Below are 19,223 nucleotides of genomic sequence, written 5' to 3'. Positions count from 1 at the left end.
TAGGTGGCAACGCCTGTCAGTAATGAAGAAGTGGCAATATGAGTGACATGTACTTTCCATCCTTGACTAAAATCCTACAGCTTCTATTTTTTATATAAACAAAGTCATTAGGAATCAAAATATCTCAATTCAATCACCTCTGCACAGAAATAGAATGTGTCAAGCTTGTGTGAGGATTAATAATTTTAAGCAAATGCCACAGTTTTTATTATAAATAAAGTTATTGCTCACTATTTGAGTTTATAGCCTTTTTTGAGAAAAAAAAAACCGAATGAAATGCTTCTGCTTGTTTTCATTCTTGGAAAGAATCACTAGGAACAGAGATGGGACTGAACTTGAGTCCCTCATCTACTAAAGCTGATAGATCCAGATAATCCTGCTGCCTTCGGTTCACCAGACTAGAAGATGATGAAATAAAACCTGGCCTGGATCCTCCCCAGAGTTTGGAGACTGGCACTTCCTCCCCCTATCAGAGGAAGGGCCTGGCATCCAACTCCAGCCCCCACCAGTGGCCCTGATGCCCCATACCTTCTCCCCTAGCCCTCGTGGCTCTGTGGGATGGTACAATCAGATGTCCAGGGCTCCAGGACTCTCAGAGTCTTACTCTTCCTAGACCCCTGAGGCTGTCAAAGTCCCTGGTGCTTCTGACTTGTCAGCCTTTTCTTAATTTTGTCGTAGGACCTGTAGCTGAGCAGACCCAGAAATCTGATCCAGCAGAAATCCTTCTTCCGCAATAGGTTCTAGCACCAAGACACCCCAGATGAAGGAAAAGTCCAGCTGAAGGAAGTTAAAGTACCAGCCCAGAGAGACTTGGAGAACACGTCTAAGGACCATGTGTTCTCTAAATGGAGGATGCTCTGGGGAGTAGGTTATGCTTCCTCGAACCAAACAGGAATAAAAGTTTCCAGTAGCTCAGGAACATTTGAAATTCCCTGAGGAACAAGAAGCACCAGCTATTTATCAGCTGACATGTCTAAGTTTTGGGGAAATGTCCACCCTCACTCAGAACTGAATGTAGCTCAGCTACTACTACAAAGGGAAGAGTTCCTACTTTGGAGCTATCTCCAAAGAATTCCTTGTCCCTAAGGACTAAGGGTGGAGCACCCAAATGTGAAAAGGTTTCCGAGGCCCTCAAAATAATGTGTTAAAACTTCTATTTATATTCATTTTTGTCTAAAACATTACAAAGAAAATTAGGCTTTAATAATATCTGATTGATGGTGGCATTCTCACTTGGTTCATGTCTTCACCAGTCACACGTCACTTAAGGGATGAGCCACACTCCGAGAGGAGAATCTGGATTTGCAGCTGCACGCGCACGTGTTCCTTCAAGCACATGTATCATAGCGACAACTATGCATGCTTGGTTTTGTGGAATTTAGAATTTTGTATCACAGTGTAGACCTTTATAATACATCAATTTACATTGACATAAGAAGTGACCGTGTCTGTTTCATGCACTGTTTTCATTTTTGTTTTGTGCAACATAGTTTACTCCTTGTCTTTTTGCAAAGAACCTAATGCAGTAACATGTTCCTTTTATTAAATGGCAAGCGTTCCAAATCTGCTGATCTTTTCTCTGTGATGACAAGTAGCTGTCAAGCAGCCACCTCAGAGATATCCTCAAAAAAAGATAAAGACACTTATCACCTTTCAAGGTAAAGGTGACATTTTAACAATGAGTGAGAAAGTAACTGGTTTTTGTCTGGGTGGTTGGTTTGGTTTGGTTTTTAATGCTGCTATGGGAAGGGATGCTTAAAATGGATGTTTGGAAATGTTTATACCAAGTGTTGCCAAAAATGTCTCACATAATATTCTCATATCTGTACATTTTTAAAAAACTGAAACAGAATACTCTGACCTATCTTAAGATCTTCCAAATGAAGGGCCTTGAGTGAGTTTTAAAGCCATTTGATGACAATATTAAAGTGAAATCCCTCCTAATTCATTCACACACACAAAATTTCATTTTCATATCAGGAAAGGAGGGCATTTATTAAATTTTCACAATGAAAGAGAAACATTTTGAATGGAAATTAATATCATAATTTAGAAAGTACAACCAATAACATACTTCTTCTGTTGCATCCACAGGACTTTCGAAAAATATTCTGTAGCTATCATTGCTGCCAAAACCAAGTATTGAAGTAAAATGAATAGAGCCAATTCTGCAGCACAAATACTTAAACCAAAATTTTGAAAAATGATGACACATATTCCATCACATTACAATATTAAAATATTAATGATAATAATTGTAGTGAGCAGAATGTAGACTTTTATTTCATTAATAAAAATAATTTAAATGTTAAAATATTGTAATTAACATATTATTTGTATTATCTCTATTTTTGGAATTGGTTTGTAGTATGCATAATACTTAGCACTGCGTAACGTGTGTGTGTGTATATATATATATATATATATATATATATATATATATATATATAGCAAGGGAGAGAGACACAAAAACAGAAAGAGACAGAGCACATGCACCAAAAAATATGCAAGAAAGCTCCCGGCATACACAAATGAAATCAAGAATAATTGCTCATAACTTTTGAATCAGGTTTTGAAATAGGGGCTCTGAGGATGGCTCATCTCTGCATCCCCACTGCTCAATAAATGTTTGATGAATAAATGAAAGTTTCAGTGCGGCTGGAGGTTTGAATTGTTCTCATACAAAAAGAAGCATTCATGATTTATTTCAAGAAAAGTTTTAATCCAACATATATGCACAGAACAGAGAAATGAAATTGCAAAATATTTATGCCTTTGTGAGAAAAAAAAAGTCCCGTTCCTGTTATCTATGAAAAGTGCTTGATGTTTGCGTTATTACCACTAGATGGCAATAGCTCTACATTATTCTCCGTCTCTCTTCTTCCGGATTCTTCCCAGGTAGTCTTGGAGGTAGCACCTAGAAGGATTGTTATCTCTGCAGATATTTGCCAAGAAAAGGTACAACTACATTTGGAACTCTGAAATTAATAGCACTGATGAAAATACCTCTCTGTGCTTGTTTCTTGTTACATGTCTATGACTATTACAGCATTCACCACTCTGCTTATACTGGAGTTTTAAATTACTATAACAAAATTAGGGTGGGCCGCGGTGGCTCAGCGGGCAAAGTGCTTGCCTGCTATGCCGGAGGACCTCGGTTCGATTCCCGGCCCCAGCCCATGTAACAAAAAACGGAAAAACAAAATACAATAAAACAAGAAAATGTTTAAAGATGTTTCCCTTTCTTCCTTCCTTCCTTCCTTCTATCCTTCCTTCCTTCTCTCTGTCTTTCCTTAAAAAAAAAAAAAAAAAATTACTATAACAAAATTAATAAAGAATTTATGTAAACCGTAGGAGTCCATAAAGGTCTACAAAGGGAAATGTTAAGAGAAATGCAGTGTGTTTATATAGTATTCCATATTCTCCTTGCTCTCCTCCTTCCCTCTAACGTCACAACTTTGGAAATACAGAATCCAGACACGAGCGCAGTCACAAATATGGGATGACAACTGCAGAAGTGAGGCTTCCGCTCTGTTTCTGTTCCCCAACTATTGCTACGTAGCCACAAACAAGCCTCCTAGCTGTAACTGAGAGTGGTCCAGTTTCTCTTTCAGAGAACAGATCTAAAAGTTGCAGGACATTTTAGAAACAAAATGACAGCACTGGGGGCAGGATAACAACCAGGGGACAGGAAACTCTTGCAGTTTGATACCTTGGCCAAATGATCCTGTGTGATTTTCTTTTGGAAACAAATACAGGTCTGTGATTTCATGGGCTGTGCTTTCTTTGAACTTGGTCATGCCGCTGTAGCTGGGTGGTGGACAGACAACCATATGCAAAGTGCTAGACTTGTTGTGACGGCTAACTAGCTGGGTCTAAGCTAACAGAGGGACCGAGGAGATCTTCAAGAGTTCTTCATCGTCTGTAACTTGATTAGCTCTAATGATGAAAAAAAATAGGGTAGGGGGACTTATTGATCTTTGATTTTGTATCTTTTTATTTCTCAAAACCCTTTTGTCAAATAAAACTCTAATGATCTCAGGAATATGATTTTATTTTAACATCTCCCTGTGCCCTGACGACTGCCTCTCCCAATTTTTAGATCATTCTGAAAGGCAAAATTAAGAGACAGAGAGAGTGAAAATGCAATCTCACTACTTAATTCTTTAAAAAATTAAATAGATACTAGAAATGAAGAAAGGAAAGTTCTTACTTTTTTTTTTTAATATAAGGCTGCATTTGGGCTGTTTTAATGCTATCTGCACTTATTTAACTTAAATTCCAACTCAATCTAGTTCTAATTGGTTTCCTCCAGAGAGGACAGTAAAGCATTATTTTGAGATTGACTCTTGTTTTGACTACCGATAACCAATTATTGTTGCAAATTATTACTTTCTTTTGAAAACTGACCAAATCAGTTAGAATCGTGTTACTGTCACAAAATGAGCATTCATTCATTCAACAAGCTTATATAGCCTGCTAGTCATTGTCTCTCACATAACAGTGTCCAGAGCTGGAAGAAAGGAGAGGGTCCTCTTATTGTGTATCTCATTTTTCTTTTTTTTCAGGGAGATGATCTTATTCAGAATCTCCTGGACCACTTCTCTCACATCCCAGTGGGCAGAACTAGCCCTCATGCCTCCTCTAGGCTAAGCCCTGGGAAAAGTGTATAGTATTTCCATGACAATCATGAATCATTTCCTAGTTCTGGGTGCACTGTCACCTAAACAAACCTGGGGTCCTGTTGGCCAGGAATAAGCAGAGAGGAGGATGGGAGAGGTGATGTATATATAAAGAGATTTATTTCAAGGAATCAGCTCATGCAATTGTGAGTTGGCAACTCCAAGATCCATAGGAGAGGTATGCAAGCTGGAAATTCCACCAAGAGTTGATGCTGCAACCTTGAGTCGGAATCCGTAGGGTAGGGCAGCTGACTGGAAGCTCAGAGGGGAGTAGACAGTGTACTCTTGAGGTAGGATCTCTCCTTCCTCTGGAAACCTTATTTTTGTTCATAAGGCTTGCAACTGAAAGGATAAAGCCACATTATTAAGGATAATTTCCTTTACTTAAAATCAACTGATTATAAATGCTAATGACAGCTACAAAATTCCTTCGCAGCCACATCTAGGCCAGTGTTTGATGGAACAATTGGACACCATCACCCAGCCGGCTCACCCATAACCCAGCCATCACACTGTTGCAGGCACACACCTGGCCATCCGTGAGGATCACAGCAGCACAAGAGACCAATTGGAAACATCCAGTTCAGTTGGTGGCAGCTTTCCTAACGTTTGCATGCAAATGTTAAGGAAAAAGATGCTTACCATCTCTTCGGTGGTAATGGAAGCACCCAAGTCTCTATTTTAAACCCTTCATATATGGAATAAATACATAGACATGTATGGATGATGTTTTCCTAACTGAACCCAGACTGATAACAATGACTCCAACACCCACTATGGAATGGACACAATAAGGGAAAGAAAACTCAAATTAATCTGGCTGAAGCCATATTCCATAAATACTTGGCCAGACTGCATTAATTAACACATGAAGTGGAATTACTGAACCCTACTGTTGCACTAGGGATTTTATAGATCTTTTGAATTGGGTTGTTTTTTCTCTATCAACAGTTATCCCCTGAGACCCCAAACCAGCTTATGATTATGGTGGATCCAAGAGGAAAATAAAATTTCCATGTATGTGTTCAGGTGCTGCTTTCCTTTGTGAACTAAGGGGAGACGATGGCTGTATATAATGGGATGATAAACAACATGGATAAGAATGTAAGTATTAGGGGACCAGGAGCAAGAGAGAGAGAAAGAGCAGTCAGGACTGCAGTCATTAGAAAAGACTTTGGGTTTGGGGCATGGTTTTTTAAGTTATTTTTGTTGTTGTTGTATTTTACAAAAGTACCTATCTATGAGGGGTTGGGAATTAAGAAACAAACAAACAGGTTCTTCACTATACATAACACTGTTGTATGACACAGCTCAGAGTTATCGCACCCATGGAGCCAGGGAACTAGGGTAACCAAAGAATTTTACCTTCCGTCAATAATCAGGTACTTGAGCTCAGATTGTTTTTCTCCCATTACCACAAGGCTGGACCTGAGGTTTATGGGTGAAGAGTTGTTGATGCAGGTCAAACTCTCGTAATAAGTATCTAAAAAGAGTTTTTAACAAATTTAACTGGGATCTGGGAAGCATTTTGTGATTCTGAGCTAAACGATGGACAAATGAATTTTGTCAATTAAGAAAAGATAGCCAGGGACTATTTGTCCTTACCCAGAGTTTATGATAAGCTGTTATTTTTATTTTCATTGATATTGCAGTATAGTTCCTGGATTGGGTAATGCTCTTCCTCCAAGAAACTCAAAGTATTTCCTGCATTATTTTATTTCTATGATAAATCAGGAAAAAACTAAATAATGATTTTATGAGTATGCATTAATTAATTCATTAGCTTGTGTTTTATTTCTCTATTCTGAAAATGTAATTCTTTATCCATCATATCATTAGTGAGCAAATTTGTAGTTAGCCTGAAGCAAACAACTTTATAAATATACTCTACTCTGGAAACCGTTTGCTTCTTGAAGAAGAGAAAAAGGTCTTCACGACTTAAAATTGGCAAAGATATGGAATGGTGTTAATTTCAGGGTGGGGGGGCATTTTGAACAAAGGCTAAAAGCACTTATAGAAATTAGAGATATAGAAAAGGAAGAGAATATAGACATTTACATAAAATACTTTTAAAATTGTATGCATTATATAGAAAATTTATCCATGAGGAAGAATAAGCTTATTTTTTTAAAAACCCGCCACATATAGTATTAAAAGTATCATTACAATAGCAAAAGATCAATTACAATATGTAAAACAAAAACTGTTAGAATCTTAAGGAAAACTGACAAAAATTATTATTAGAGTGGGGGGAGTTTAAGAACCTGTCTTGGTATTTGACATACGAGAAAGGCCGAAGTTCGATAAGGTTGTAAATTATCTGAAGAACATAATGAATAATGTTTGAATTGTATCCTCCAGCTGTGGGCCCTGTAGCTAATTACTTTTAAGTTGTTTTTATAACCTTGATAAATATTGGTAGGCAAGGAAAAATGTAATATGCAAGAAAGGAAAAGTGAACTATTTGGTTCCCATTTTAGGACATCAATCAGTCATTTCCAGCTTTAGTTAATCAGAAGAAACAGGCAGAGCTTGGAAAGAAAGCAGTTACTAACTGGTTCTGTGACTTGCTGCAAGGCACTCTCTCCCCTTGCTTCACTTGTTGATCCATGGAATGGGAAAAATGATATCTGAGATCCCCTTCAATCCCAATATTCTGTGACATTATGCATATAATTTTCATTCAGCTAAAAGGAGAGTAAAGTTTGATATCCATTTAGCAAGACTTTATTGACTGTGTGTTCCATGCAGGCCCCATACGAATTGGTAAGAATGGATAGGCAAGGTAATTATAAATTAAGGCTAACCCAACTATGTTTGCTGTGTGTACACATACAGCCTTCTATATATATATATACAAATGTCTGTACTTTCTATCCATACAACTATGTATTTATGTCTGGACTGTTCTGGGGAAGTTTTACAGGAGAAAAGAAATTGAACTGAGTCTTAAGAAAAGGCATAATATATTCAGTGACTAGGAAAACATATCCATCATTTTCTTTCCAATGAGTAATGTATGATCCTCCAAATACATTGCACAATTACCTTTCATGCTACTAGGATCCTCTGATGATTTTAGAATGAGAGAAAGTAAACAAGTTATTTCATCTGATAAACCACCCCACTGAACCAAAGCATATAAAATAATGTTTGTAATATTAGAAAGGCAGATGAGAGTGCAGGAAAACATAGAATCAAGCAGAACCTAAAAAAGTTTGAAAAATCAATTGGAGTTAAAAGAAGACCCAGTCAAGAAAAGAAACATAGCAGCAGTAGCTCTGAGTGTTACCTACTGATAGCTCAATTCACAGCTGTTTCTAATGGGTCTTTCAAGACACACCAAGAGAGAAAGATAAAAGATGGTGGCTAAAAAAAATAAATATTTCAAGTCTCACAAAGACCAGTTTCATTTCATCACAAAAGAATGGAATTGTTACTTAGGTGAAAACTAGAAAGGGTATTATTCAATAAATAATATAAGAATCCAGGATATTATTTAGTGCTAACCAGAGAAGTGAACCTAAATAATATCTCCGGTGAATTTTGGAAAATGTGTGCCTGCTTGTAGCATGGGCTTTACTCCTGACAAATATGAGTTTGAGTTTAATTCCAAGCTCTGTGACTCAAGAGCTGAGGGACTTTGACAAGTCGCTTATTTTTCTGACCCTGAAGGTCCTTATCTGTGAAATGAGACTGGGAAGAGTATTCTGCAAGGAAGAGCTGCTGTGGAGATTAAATGAGATAATAAAAAGGATGAAACACATCACACGGCCCAGGCAGAGGAGATGTTCAGTAAATATTAGTTCCCTGCTCTCCCTAGAGTAGTGCCCAGAGTACAACAGGCTGTATCAGTCACATGCAATCAAGACATTGCACAGTAATTGGGACACAGGACGCTTGATAAAAAAGAACTACTTACAATCACAGGGGATTGGAGTAACAAGGGCATCATTAGTAAGAAGTAAAGAGAACTCTGAAGTGTACAGGAACAGCAACCACTATCCCTAAGGATGGGACAGAGCACCCAAGGAAGAGCTTGGGTTTCTTTGTTGGGTGCATCAAAATGGAATCACAAACTATGAATTTATGCAGAGCACCCAGTGGGTGCCAAGGACTGGCCAGCGACAGACAGGCCAGCTCCTGGGAAGGACCATCTAGATCTGCAGACTGACAGGCAGGGGAGCAGGTTTTAGTTTCTTCTTCTCCACTTGCATCCCAGCTCCCTTACCTTCCTGTGAAGAACAAATTTCTAACCTTATTGGTGAAATTCTGGATAGATTCCATATATCAGGAATCTATGCTACTCTGTCTCCTTCACTTCTTCCCTTTTATAGGGCTGGTAGGTGGTAAATATTCCCAGGTTTGAAATGAGACCAGGTGCAGGCAAAGAGGCTTCACTTCAGTCATCATCTTAAGCTGAGACTCCAACTCAGCTTCACCAAAGTTTTTCATAAGGAGCTTTTGGTACACAGGGAATAAATAATTAAGTATTGTTGGTTTCCCATTGATGTTGTGTGCCCTGTGTCCATCTCCCTGTATAACCTGCAAGGATGAATTCTGATTTACAGAAAGGGATTCAGCAGTCCTGTATTTTGGGCCACAATAAACACAAACATTCAAAATTCCATCATGATTTCTAAAAATTGCCATCTGATTTTGGCATCCAAATGCTTCTTTTACTAATAATCATTAAAACCGAAATATTCAAGTAGCAACCTATACCTGACAACAGGAATATTTATATAGCTGCTGTACAATCAACATTTCGTATGTTTTTTAAGTCACCTTCACAATTTCTACGTGAGATTATTTTACACCGAGAAAACTGAAGTTAAAGCATGAAACATATTTCCCAGAATCACATACTTTTAAAAAGCCAGAGTTAGAATCCAGACAAAGGTCTTCTGATTCTTAAACCCACATTCTTGCAATTAAATAAATGAATACATTTTTTAAAACCCTGCCATGTAGTAGGAACTACATAAACATTGACCTTGTAAGTCCTTGTGCTCTCCGTGTGCTACCTACTTTCTTTGCACAGGAGGTAGGTCTGCTCGTGCAGCATATTTTCAGCTCATTGCTATGGTAATGCTAATTATTTAGCATCTTGATCTAAAGACAAATATTTCAGCAGAGATCATACATGGAGCTCCCTCTCTAAAGAGCATGGCTTCTAGTGCTGGGCAGGGAGGGATACATTTTGATCTCTTTCTACAGCATTGTAAACTTATTTCCCCTTTCGTAATTTTTGCTATTGGAAAACAAGACAAATTCACCCCCAGCCTGCTCATGCTGCTTAAACATCCTCATTTTTTAAAAAAGTTCTTCCCAGGAAATGCAACTCTAAAAAAGGTGTTTAGGATATCAAGGTTAATTGTTATAGATAGATTCATAGTTAGTGGGAAAAGGAACATCTGATGCTCTGAAAGGGAGCTTTTTGAAATATATTTATTGTTGGGGATTAACAGCTTTTGAACAATCAATATTTACCAACTGTTATTGCCAGACAGCATTTAAACAGCCCACTATTGATTTGCTAGATATGGCCCCCATAAATGCACCATTTACTGGCAATGCAGGATCCTTGGGTTAGTATGGTGGTTTGGAGCTGTATTTACCCTGGAAAATCATATTCTTAAAGTCAATTTATTCCTGTGGTTTGTGAATCCATCGTAAGTAGGATCATTTTGTGCAGTTATTTCAGTTAAAATGTGACCCACCTCATTCAGGACGGATCGTAATACTCTTACTGGAGTCCTTTATGAACAGAATGAATACAAAGAGAGAGAGACATGGAAGCAAAAAGCAAAAATCAACAAAACCCAGAGGAGAAGGGAGAGAGCAGCAGATGCTGCCCTGGACCTTGCATGTGACAGAGGACCCCAGAGTCGCTGGCAGCCAATCTTCAAGAAGAAAACTTAGACTTGATGTGTCATGATTTGAACATTTTTTCAGTCTGAAACTGTAAGCTAATTACTGCTCACCATTTAAGCCAATCCATTTTGTGGTATCTGCATCCAGCAGCCCAGGAAACTATTACTCTTGTTCATCTATAAGGGAAAGGCAGGTTGTTAGAACTGTATACTTCCTGGAATGATTTTAGTCAATAATTCTGAATTACTACAATTTCATTTAGATCCAGAGAAACTTATCCTTAAAAAAAGGACAAAAATTTTTCCCAAGGTAGAAAGGTATTCATTTAGCTAACCCTAAGCCAGTCTGGAATATAGACAGATATCCCATTAAAACCATTTTCTCATTTGTCATGGATTGAAATATGTCCTCACAAAAAGGTACACTCAAATGCTGACCCCCAATCTTGTGAAGGTTATCCTATTAAGAAATAGGATCTTTGAAGCTGTTATTAGTTAAGATGAGGCCAAATTGGATTAAGGTGGGCCCAAATCCAGTACGACTGGTATTCTTATAAAGAGAGGAAATATGGATACCTTCAGGTAGCCAGAAAGAGAAGGCAGCCATGTGATGGAGGCAGCAACTGAGTTACGGTACAAGCCAAAGAAACTTACAGACTTCAGAAGGGTCATGGCCTTGTCGATACCTTGCTTCAGACTTCTCACCTCCAGAACACTGAAATATTAAAACTCTTTTGTTTTAAGCCACCCAGTTTGTGGCACTTTTTTACAGTAACCCTAGCAAACTAAGACAGTCATCCAATCAACATGCTGATTGAATATGAGGTGTGAGGAATATGTAAGTAAAAAGAACACCCGGTCCCTGCTCACTTCCGTGAGTCAAGAAAAAACTGCAAGATGTGCCAGTTATTAACCTGTGGCTTCTCAGCTACCCGCCTGCCTCTCTATCCTCTATAGGCGGCATGCTGGGGAAAGAAGTCAACTGCATTTCTTGGGCTCTCTTATCTTCCTCTCAGGTTCTGCCAATGAGAGCACAAGAAGGAGAAGAGAAAATGAGGAAACAGATCAATTTCTTCTCCCTCTCTCTCCCTCTCTCTCTGTTTCTAGAGTACTTTTCTTGCTTGCTGAGCATGTCCTGTGAACAAGCTTTTGGAATCTGATAGCACCGTTTCTTCTCTTTTGTTCCTCAAACCCTAGGGGTGGTATCTGCTTTTGGCAGTTTTCATATCTGAGTAATATTCTGTCTTCCATTTGACTCCTCCAGACACCTCCTCATTTTTTATTTTCTGTCTTTTCTAACATTACTAAAGCAATTCCATATTTTATGTTTTTTTTAATATTAAGAGAATTTTTTTCCTGATTAAACCTAATTGGTAGAGGGAACGAATTAATTAAAATTAATTAATTAAAATTTGTGATGACAAAATGTGTTAAATGCTTTGAAGGTAATAAATAGGATAAAATGGGGCTCCTTAAATAGAATTATATATAAGCTTTCTCTAAGTAAAGATATAACATATGTTCTAGTTTGCTAGCTGCTGGAATGCAACACACCAGAGATGGATTGACTTTCAATAAAAGGGGATTTATTTAGTTAACATATAATTCTTCAGAGGAAAGGCAGCTAACTTTCAACGGAGGTTCTTTCTTATGTGGGAAGGCACAGGGCAATCTTTGCTGGCCTTCTCTCCAGGCCTCTGGGTTCCAACAATTTTCCCCAGGGTGATTCCTTTTTGCATCTCCAAAGGCCTGGGCTGAGCAGTGAGTGCTGAGAAGAGGTATGCTGAGCTGCTTGGGCTGTACTACGTTGAGCTCTCTCATTTAAGCACCAGCCAATTCAATCAAACATCATTCATTGCAGCAGGCACGCTTCTTAGTCAACTGCAGATGTAATCAGGAACAGCTGAGGTTCACATGGCATTGGCTCATGTCCACAGCAACAGAACTAGGCAACTTCACCTGGCCAAGTTGACACCTGAATCTAACTACCACAACATATAAGAAGGAGATGACCTTACTTACCAAAGTCCTGAGGTGGGAAGGAGATTCTGTTGATTAAAGGAGGTGGTTGCATTTGAAGTCGAGTGAAGACATGATGAAGAAGCAGCCACATCATTCTGGTATTTCTAGGCCAGTATAAGGAATTGAGTTTTTGTTCTAAGAACAATGAGAGGTCATTAAAAGTTTTAAACAACAATTAACATGCTTTGATGTACATTTTCAACTCTGGCTGCTGTTAGACTAGCCAACTACAATAAAGGGAGCAAGAAAAGCAGCCAGGATGCTACTGCAGTAGAGCAGATGGGAATCAGTGGTAGCTTGGATCAGAGCAACAGCAGGGAAAATGAAGAGGATGGAGTCAAGGTGTATTTTTCAAGTAAAACCAAGGAAGAATTGTTGATAAAAAAATAAAAGATGGAGTGGGAGAAAAAACAATAAAAGATGGCATGGTAGGATAAATAACAGCCCCCCAAGTTATACAGGACCAATTCCCTGAAACTTGTGAATGGTCCCTTATATGGCCAAGAGAGACTTTGCAGATGTAATTAAGTTTAGGATCTTGAGATGGAGAGTTGTCCTCAATTATATGGGTTGGCCATGAATTGAATCACAAATATCCTGATAACAGAGAGGCAGGAGGAGATTTGAGGCAGAAAAGAAGGTCATGTGATAGAGGAAGAAGGAAGCAGAGTCACAGAGAGAAGATACAATGTCACTGGCTTTGAAGATGGAGGAAGGGACTGAAAGTTAAGGAATAGGCAGCCACTGAGAGCTGGAAAATGCAAGGAAACAAATTCTCCCAAGAGCCCCAGTCGGATTGCAGCTCTGCTGACACCTTGATTTCAGTCCATTGAAACCTATTTTGGATTTCTCATCTCCAGATTTTACTCATTTAGTATGAGTAAACTAAATTGAAGTAATTAGTTTGTTTTTGTATATGTCCAGCTTGGAGTTTGCTGAATTTCTTGGATTTCTTATTGTTTTGTTTTGCATTATATTAAGATGTTAGCCATCATTTCTCTCCTCTCTTTCTGGGATTCCTATTATCTATATGTTAGATTGCTTGATATTATTCCATAAGCCATTGAGGCCCTGTTTTATTTTTTCATATATATTTTAATCTCCATGTATCATTTGGAAATTGCTATTTGTCTGTCTTCAATTTCACTGATACTTTTCTTCTTAAGTGTCCACTCTAGGAATAAGCTTTTTCAATTTTATTTTTCAGTTCTAGGATATTCATTTGGTTCTTTTTTCAAGTCCATGAATTTTCTGAAATTTCCTATGTTTTTACCCATTATAGCCATTTTTTCCTATTAATTCTTGAACATTTTCATAATAGTCAGTTTAAATTTCTATTTGCCGACCTAGTATATAGTATGTCAGTGTTGACTTTCTTCTGTCCATGATTCAAACTTCCCTGCCTCTTATGTCCAGTAATTTTGATTGTATATTGGACACTATCGATGGTATTTGTAGACTGGATGCTATAGTTTTCCTCTGGAAATTTAAATTGTTATGGAAGCAATTAAATTGTTGATGGCCAGCTTGATCCTAAGGAGATTTTGCTTTTGGTTCGATTAGGGTAACTCTAATTCACTTTTCCCTTAGTCCCATGGTATAAACTTTAGTCCTGGAAATGGTCCTTAATACTATAACGTGTGGCCCTTCTGGGGTCTCAATGACAAGCCCTAGATTTGAATCTCTCTAATTAGGCGTGACTCCAAATTGTGTTTCCCCAGCATTAGATAGCTACTGAAATTCCTGTCTAGCTCTTTTAGACTTCCGTTGTTTTCTGTTGGGTTTCTTGGATCTCACCTTACACATGGGCAGTTCAAGAGTCAGCCAAAATTTGAGGGGATTCTATACACAATCCCTCTGTGGCTTTATCCTTTCTTGCAACTAATGGTCCCTCCAATTCCTAGCAGTCTTGAACACTGACCTTGCACTTCTGTGTTCGTAAGTTCTATCTCTTGGACAAGGAGCAAACATTAATACAAAGCTTAGCTGGTTTTATATTAATTGCCACATTAGCACAGATGATGTAATATGTATATATTATTACAATATAATCTATAAGTATGTAACATAATTATAATTATAACATATATATTTAATAAACAACACATTAACATGTATATAGTTAACATTTTATTAACTATTCACCATCTAGATCTCACCTAGTGTGCTTCCATTCCTTAAAGTATCATATCACCTCCAATTTCTGCCAGCTTCTAACTAATAAGAGACAGATTGAGATGAAAAAGATATACATATGAATTATATATATATTAGACAAAAATATATGTTTATCTAGAGTTTATAATTGTTAATGGCAGGAGAGTTAGTTCAACACCAGCTATTCTGCCATTACTGTACCAGAATTCTGGCAAATAAATTGATGAATCTTGATCTCAGTAAAGTATATTTCTGGAACAGAAATATACGCATTATATTGTCAATAGGGAGAAAATAATCGAAGAAAGTGGTTCTCATTATACGTGTCATATTATAATCAGCTGATGAAATTTGTTACAATCTGGTTGTCCAGGACTACTGTCTCAGTTTGTCAAGCTGCTGTGATAAATAATACAATATAGATTGTCTTAAACAACAAGCATCTATTAGCTACTGTTTTCAGAGGCTAGGAGCCCAAAATTAAGGCATTGGCCAGGCAACGCATTTTACCTTTCTGAGGCTGGCTTGCTGCAATTCTTGGGGGGTTTTGGCTTGCATCTCTGTGTCCTGTCACATGGCTATCTCTTTCTCCTTGTGTTCATATTTCCCTTTTCTGCCAACTTCTGGCTTCTGCCTGTAGCCCTCCCTGATTTATTACTTCTGGTTTCTTCTCTTTATAAATCCCCAGAAATATGGGTTAAGACCCATCCTGATTCAGTCGGCCACACCTTAAAAAAAGCATCTTCAAAACATCCTATTTACAAATGGTTTCACACTCACAGGTATGTCAATTAAGGTTGAGAATCTGTTTGTTAGGCTACATGATTCAATCAACAACTACCCCAAAGCAACTAAATCTGAATCTCTGCTGGTTAGACCCAAGCATCGGTGTTTGTTAAAGTTCCCAGGTGATTTTAATATTCACCTTGAGTTGAGAACCGTTGATCTTGAAAGAGAGTGTAGCTCTAGATTTGAGCTCTGAAGGTGATTCAGCTAAGAAAACTGAAAATGAACAACCAGAAGAAGAAAGTTTTATGGAAGCACAGAAAGGAGAATGTTTCTCTAAGAAGTAAGAAGTTGTTAAACACGCAAATATTGCTCAGAGTTTAAGTAAGTTGAGTACTGAAATCACTCACATTTTGCAACACAGAATTTGTTGATTCAACATCACATAGTGAAGTGTTTCAATAATAATTGTGATTAAAGTAGATGCATAAGTATTCATATTTACATACTCTACCTCAAATATAAAAACAAACAAAAAATAATTCTGTAACTACCCTCACTCAGCTCTTGAGCCTTTTTGTTCTTGCATGGTCGTGGAAGAAAACAATTAAACCTCCCACTGTAGTTGTCTGTGTATCTTCCCATTTGAAACAGTCTCTCTCAAGTTGTCAGTCTCAACGGGACAGTCAGTTTCGATCATAAATTGAATCGATTCTGTCTTTTTCCCTTCGCCTTTTTCTGTGTGTGTATATGGTGGGGTTGGGGGGAAATAAATTCTTGGAAGCATGCAAACCATCCTGACATTAGAATTAAGAGTGATGGATGCCCTATGAGTCTTTGCTAGCTTACTTACATGTGCCCACCTCCCACCAGTTCCCTAGACAAGATGCTCTGCTGTCAGGTTTTTTGTTTTTGTACCTGCTTCTACAGTATGGGACCCCTGCTAGAGCCTCTGACTTTGAGGTCTCCCAAATCCATATTTCCCTCATCCCAGCACCAATCTTCTATTGCTTTAGACTTTGTTTAGTAACTAACTCCCCATTACGCAACTGAAACCAAACTAAATTTTAAACCAGGACTTAGTAAAGGTAAAACTCTAGTAATAATTAAAAGAACAGAGTATGGGAAATAATATGTAAGTAGGTTTTGCATAGAAAAAAAAACAACTTATTTATGGCAGAAATCTGGATCTAATAGAACAGAGAAGATATCCAATTAGAGTTAAGCCTCTTGCCTAATTTCTGTCTTAATCCTTCATCATTCCCTATGATCTTCTTATTCCTTCATCTTTGGAACTACCTATTCCCATGATAACTGACTCTAGTAATGTCTTCCCCTTTTAGGGAGATCCCACCTTAACACAGTCTATCAACCTATAATAGGATAATTACAATACCCATTAAGAAAAGATGAACCCACAATACTATGTGGTTCATTTTCTTAAGTTGCCAATAGTATAATATAAAAATGTATAAACAAAATGTTAGAACATTGAAAGAGAAATAAAGTGATAGACATATTCAAAATTTGAATAATTTAAATAAGTTTGAAATCACAATACATATTTTGTTTGAAATACAATTAAAGTGCAAGATACATAAAGAATTTAAATAACATAATCAATGTTTGAGAAAACAATGCATATTTTTTCAAGGATTCAAGGCATGTTTGCAAAAATTAAGCATGCTTTGCTACAAAGAAAGCGCATGAGGAATCTGGGACTCAGACTAATGGATTTGTCTCAGCACTCACTGTTACTGGATATCTGCTTCCTGTTGTGGGGGCTCTGCTTGCATGTGCAGTCCTTATCTGACTGATAGAAGCAGGAGCTCTAGGTGCTAAATATGGAGCTGGGACAAACAGAATCCAGGCTGTAGTTGGCTGGATGACCTAAGGTCTCTGCATGAGGAATACCATTACTTATGAGTCCAGGGGAGAGCTGAATGGCTGTAATCAGAGGATACAGAATGATTACAGAGGAACAAGCTCAAAAGGTTGAAATACACTGAAGTTACCTAGAGTCTTACATCTTACCTGACGGTGGATGCAGCATCAACATCACCAGGAACTTGCTAGAAACCAGAAAAAAATATCAGGTACCGTCACAAGACTTACTGAGTCTGAATCCGTATTTTAAGATTTCCAGATGCTATGCAGACACACTAAAGTTCAAGAACTGCAGCTGAAAAACAAGGCAAAGATCTCTAAAGCTGAGAAGATTCTAGGGTTATATTCTTCATGATTACAAAGCTGACTTGCATAGTATACTTTAGTAAGGAATGGGAAATAAAGTAGGAGAGAGAAATTCTAGTTATTTTGAATATAGAAAGACTGAAGAAATCAATAAGTTGTCCTCAGAGTGCCATGTCATGGTGGAAGGTCAGAGGCAGTGGATGGTAAATGTTTACTTGGCTATGCAAGCCACATAGGATTGAAAACCTATGCAGGCTAATTTCAGTTATGAAATGTTTGACCTGAAATACCCCTCCTCTGATGAGATCCATGCTTCTAACTTTGGTTAAGCTGGTAGGAACTGAAAATCATTCCTAATTGAGTCACAAAGGCCCAGGAATAGCAGCAATATCTCAAAATAAACATTAAATGCTAATCCAATAAGTGTGGGTAACAGATATTGAAATTGAAAGCACACTTGGTCAATTAGACAGGGTCTTAAATCCTGAGCTTTATCACATCTAGTGAGTGAGACCTGAACAAATTTGTAAATTTGATATGACAGCTCCTAAAATCTTACCTTCAAAACAATAGTCAATGTTAAATATTAGGGAAGTTAAATTGAGCCTTGGAGTTGCTCTTCTCCACATAGTTTTGCATATTCTGATGGTTTTCTTCCACTGAAACAGTCTGGGTAAAAATTTATTTGCTAATGACTATGGTTTGTTGATTTCCATTTGTTCTTTCAGCAAACATTTATTGAGCACCCTCTATGTACCAGGTACTGAGCCAAGTTCTGGCCATACAGAACCAAATAAGGCCAGTTTCAGAACTTTGGGTGGGGCGAGAGCTTCTTCACCCATTCTTAGGGCACCAGTGACAATGCTGGATGGAGAGGCGCCTAAGCAACCTACAGAGGCCAACTTTTCTCGTACATTTGATTCTTTCTTTTATTAATCTGATGATCTTAACAGCCAGATCTGTGATCAACTAGCGACATTGCTGAACCATTTAGGAGAAGAAAAATATTAGTGGGCTATTAGAAGAAGACTCCTTACATATTTAAATGGGCCTTTCATTTTTAAAAAAATCTTCAGTGTGATTTGAAAGTCACCCATGGAATATTTACTGGGTACCTAACATGTGCTAGGCAATGGAGATGTGCAGTGATGAAGGTGAAACAGATATGGGTTCAGCTCTCAAGGAACAATTTCATAAACTAGATGTCATATTGTGCTAAGTCATATCAGTCAGATTTTTTCAAACTGTAGGGGACAAAATTTGACTCAGTCTAGAGAGAGATTTCAACACAGAATAAATCACAGTGAATTAATTAAAACTGGGTTATCAAAATGATTACAAGGTGAGTGAGAAAATACAATTTTAATACAAATATATAATTTAAGTGAACAAATATAATTTCCTATCACAAACATGCTTGACAAAAGAGTTTAACCGTTGCATTGAAGACTTGGAATCAGACATTTATCCCATCCAGAAAGTCTTATTTTTCCACTAATTGTTGATAAATATGAAGAAAGTCTCTTAACTTTGACAAAAAACAGAACATGCACAATCTAAAAAACCT

At 37.6% G+C, this 19,223-nt stretch overlaps 1 long non-coding RNA gene across 1 annotated transcript; it reads right to left on the bottom strand.

Annotated features, from left to right (window-relative positions):
• Positions 1 to 12,586: 12,586 nt before the first annotated feature.
• LOC143659174 (uncharacterized) lies at positions 12,587 to 17,371 on the bottom strand. Its single transcript, XR_013163466.1, has 4 exons — positions 17,216 to 17,371; positions 15,663 to 15,739; positions 14,740 to 14,797; positions 12,587 to 12,715 (listed from the first exon to the last, which is right to left on the bottom strand). It is a non-coding gene; the product is annotated as an uncharacterized LOC143659174 (long non-coding RNA).
• Between the last annotated feature and the right edge of the window lie 1,852 nt (positions 17,372 to 19,223).

Source organism: Tamandua tetradactyla, chromosome 2 (genome assembly GCF_023851605.1).
Source record: "Tamandua tetradactyla isolate mTamTet1 chromosome 2, mTamTet1.pri, whole genome shotgun sequence".
NCBI lineage: Eukaryota > Metazoa > Chordata > Mammalia > Pilosa > Myrmecophagidae > Tamandua > Tamandua tetradactyla.
Note: the sequence above shows the minus strand (reverse complement) of the source record. Positions and strands in the feature narration are given on the sequence as shown.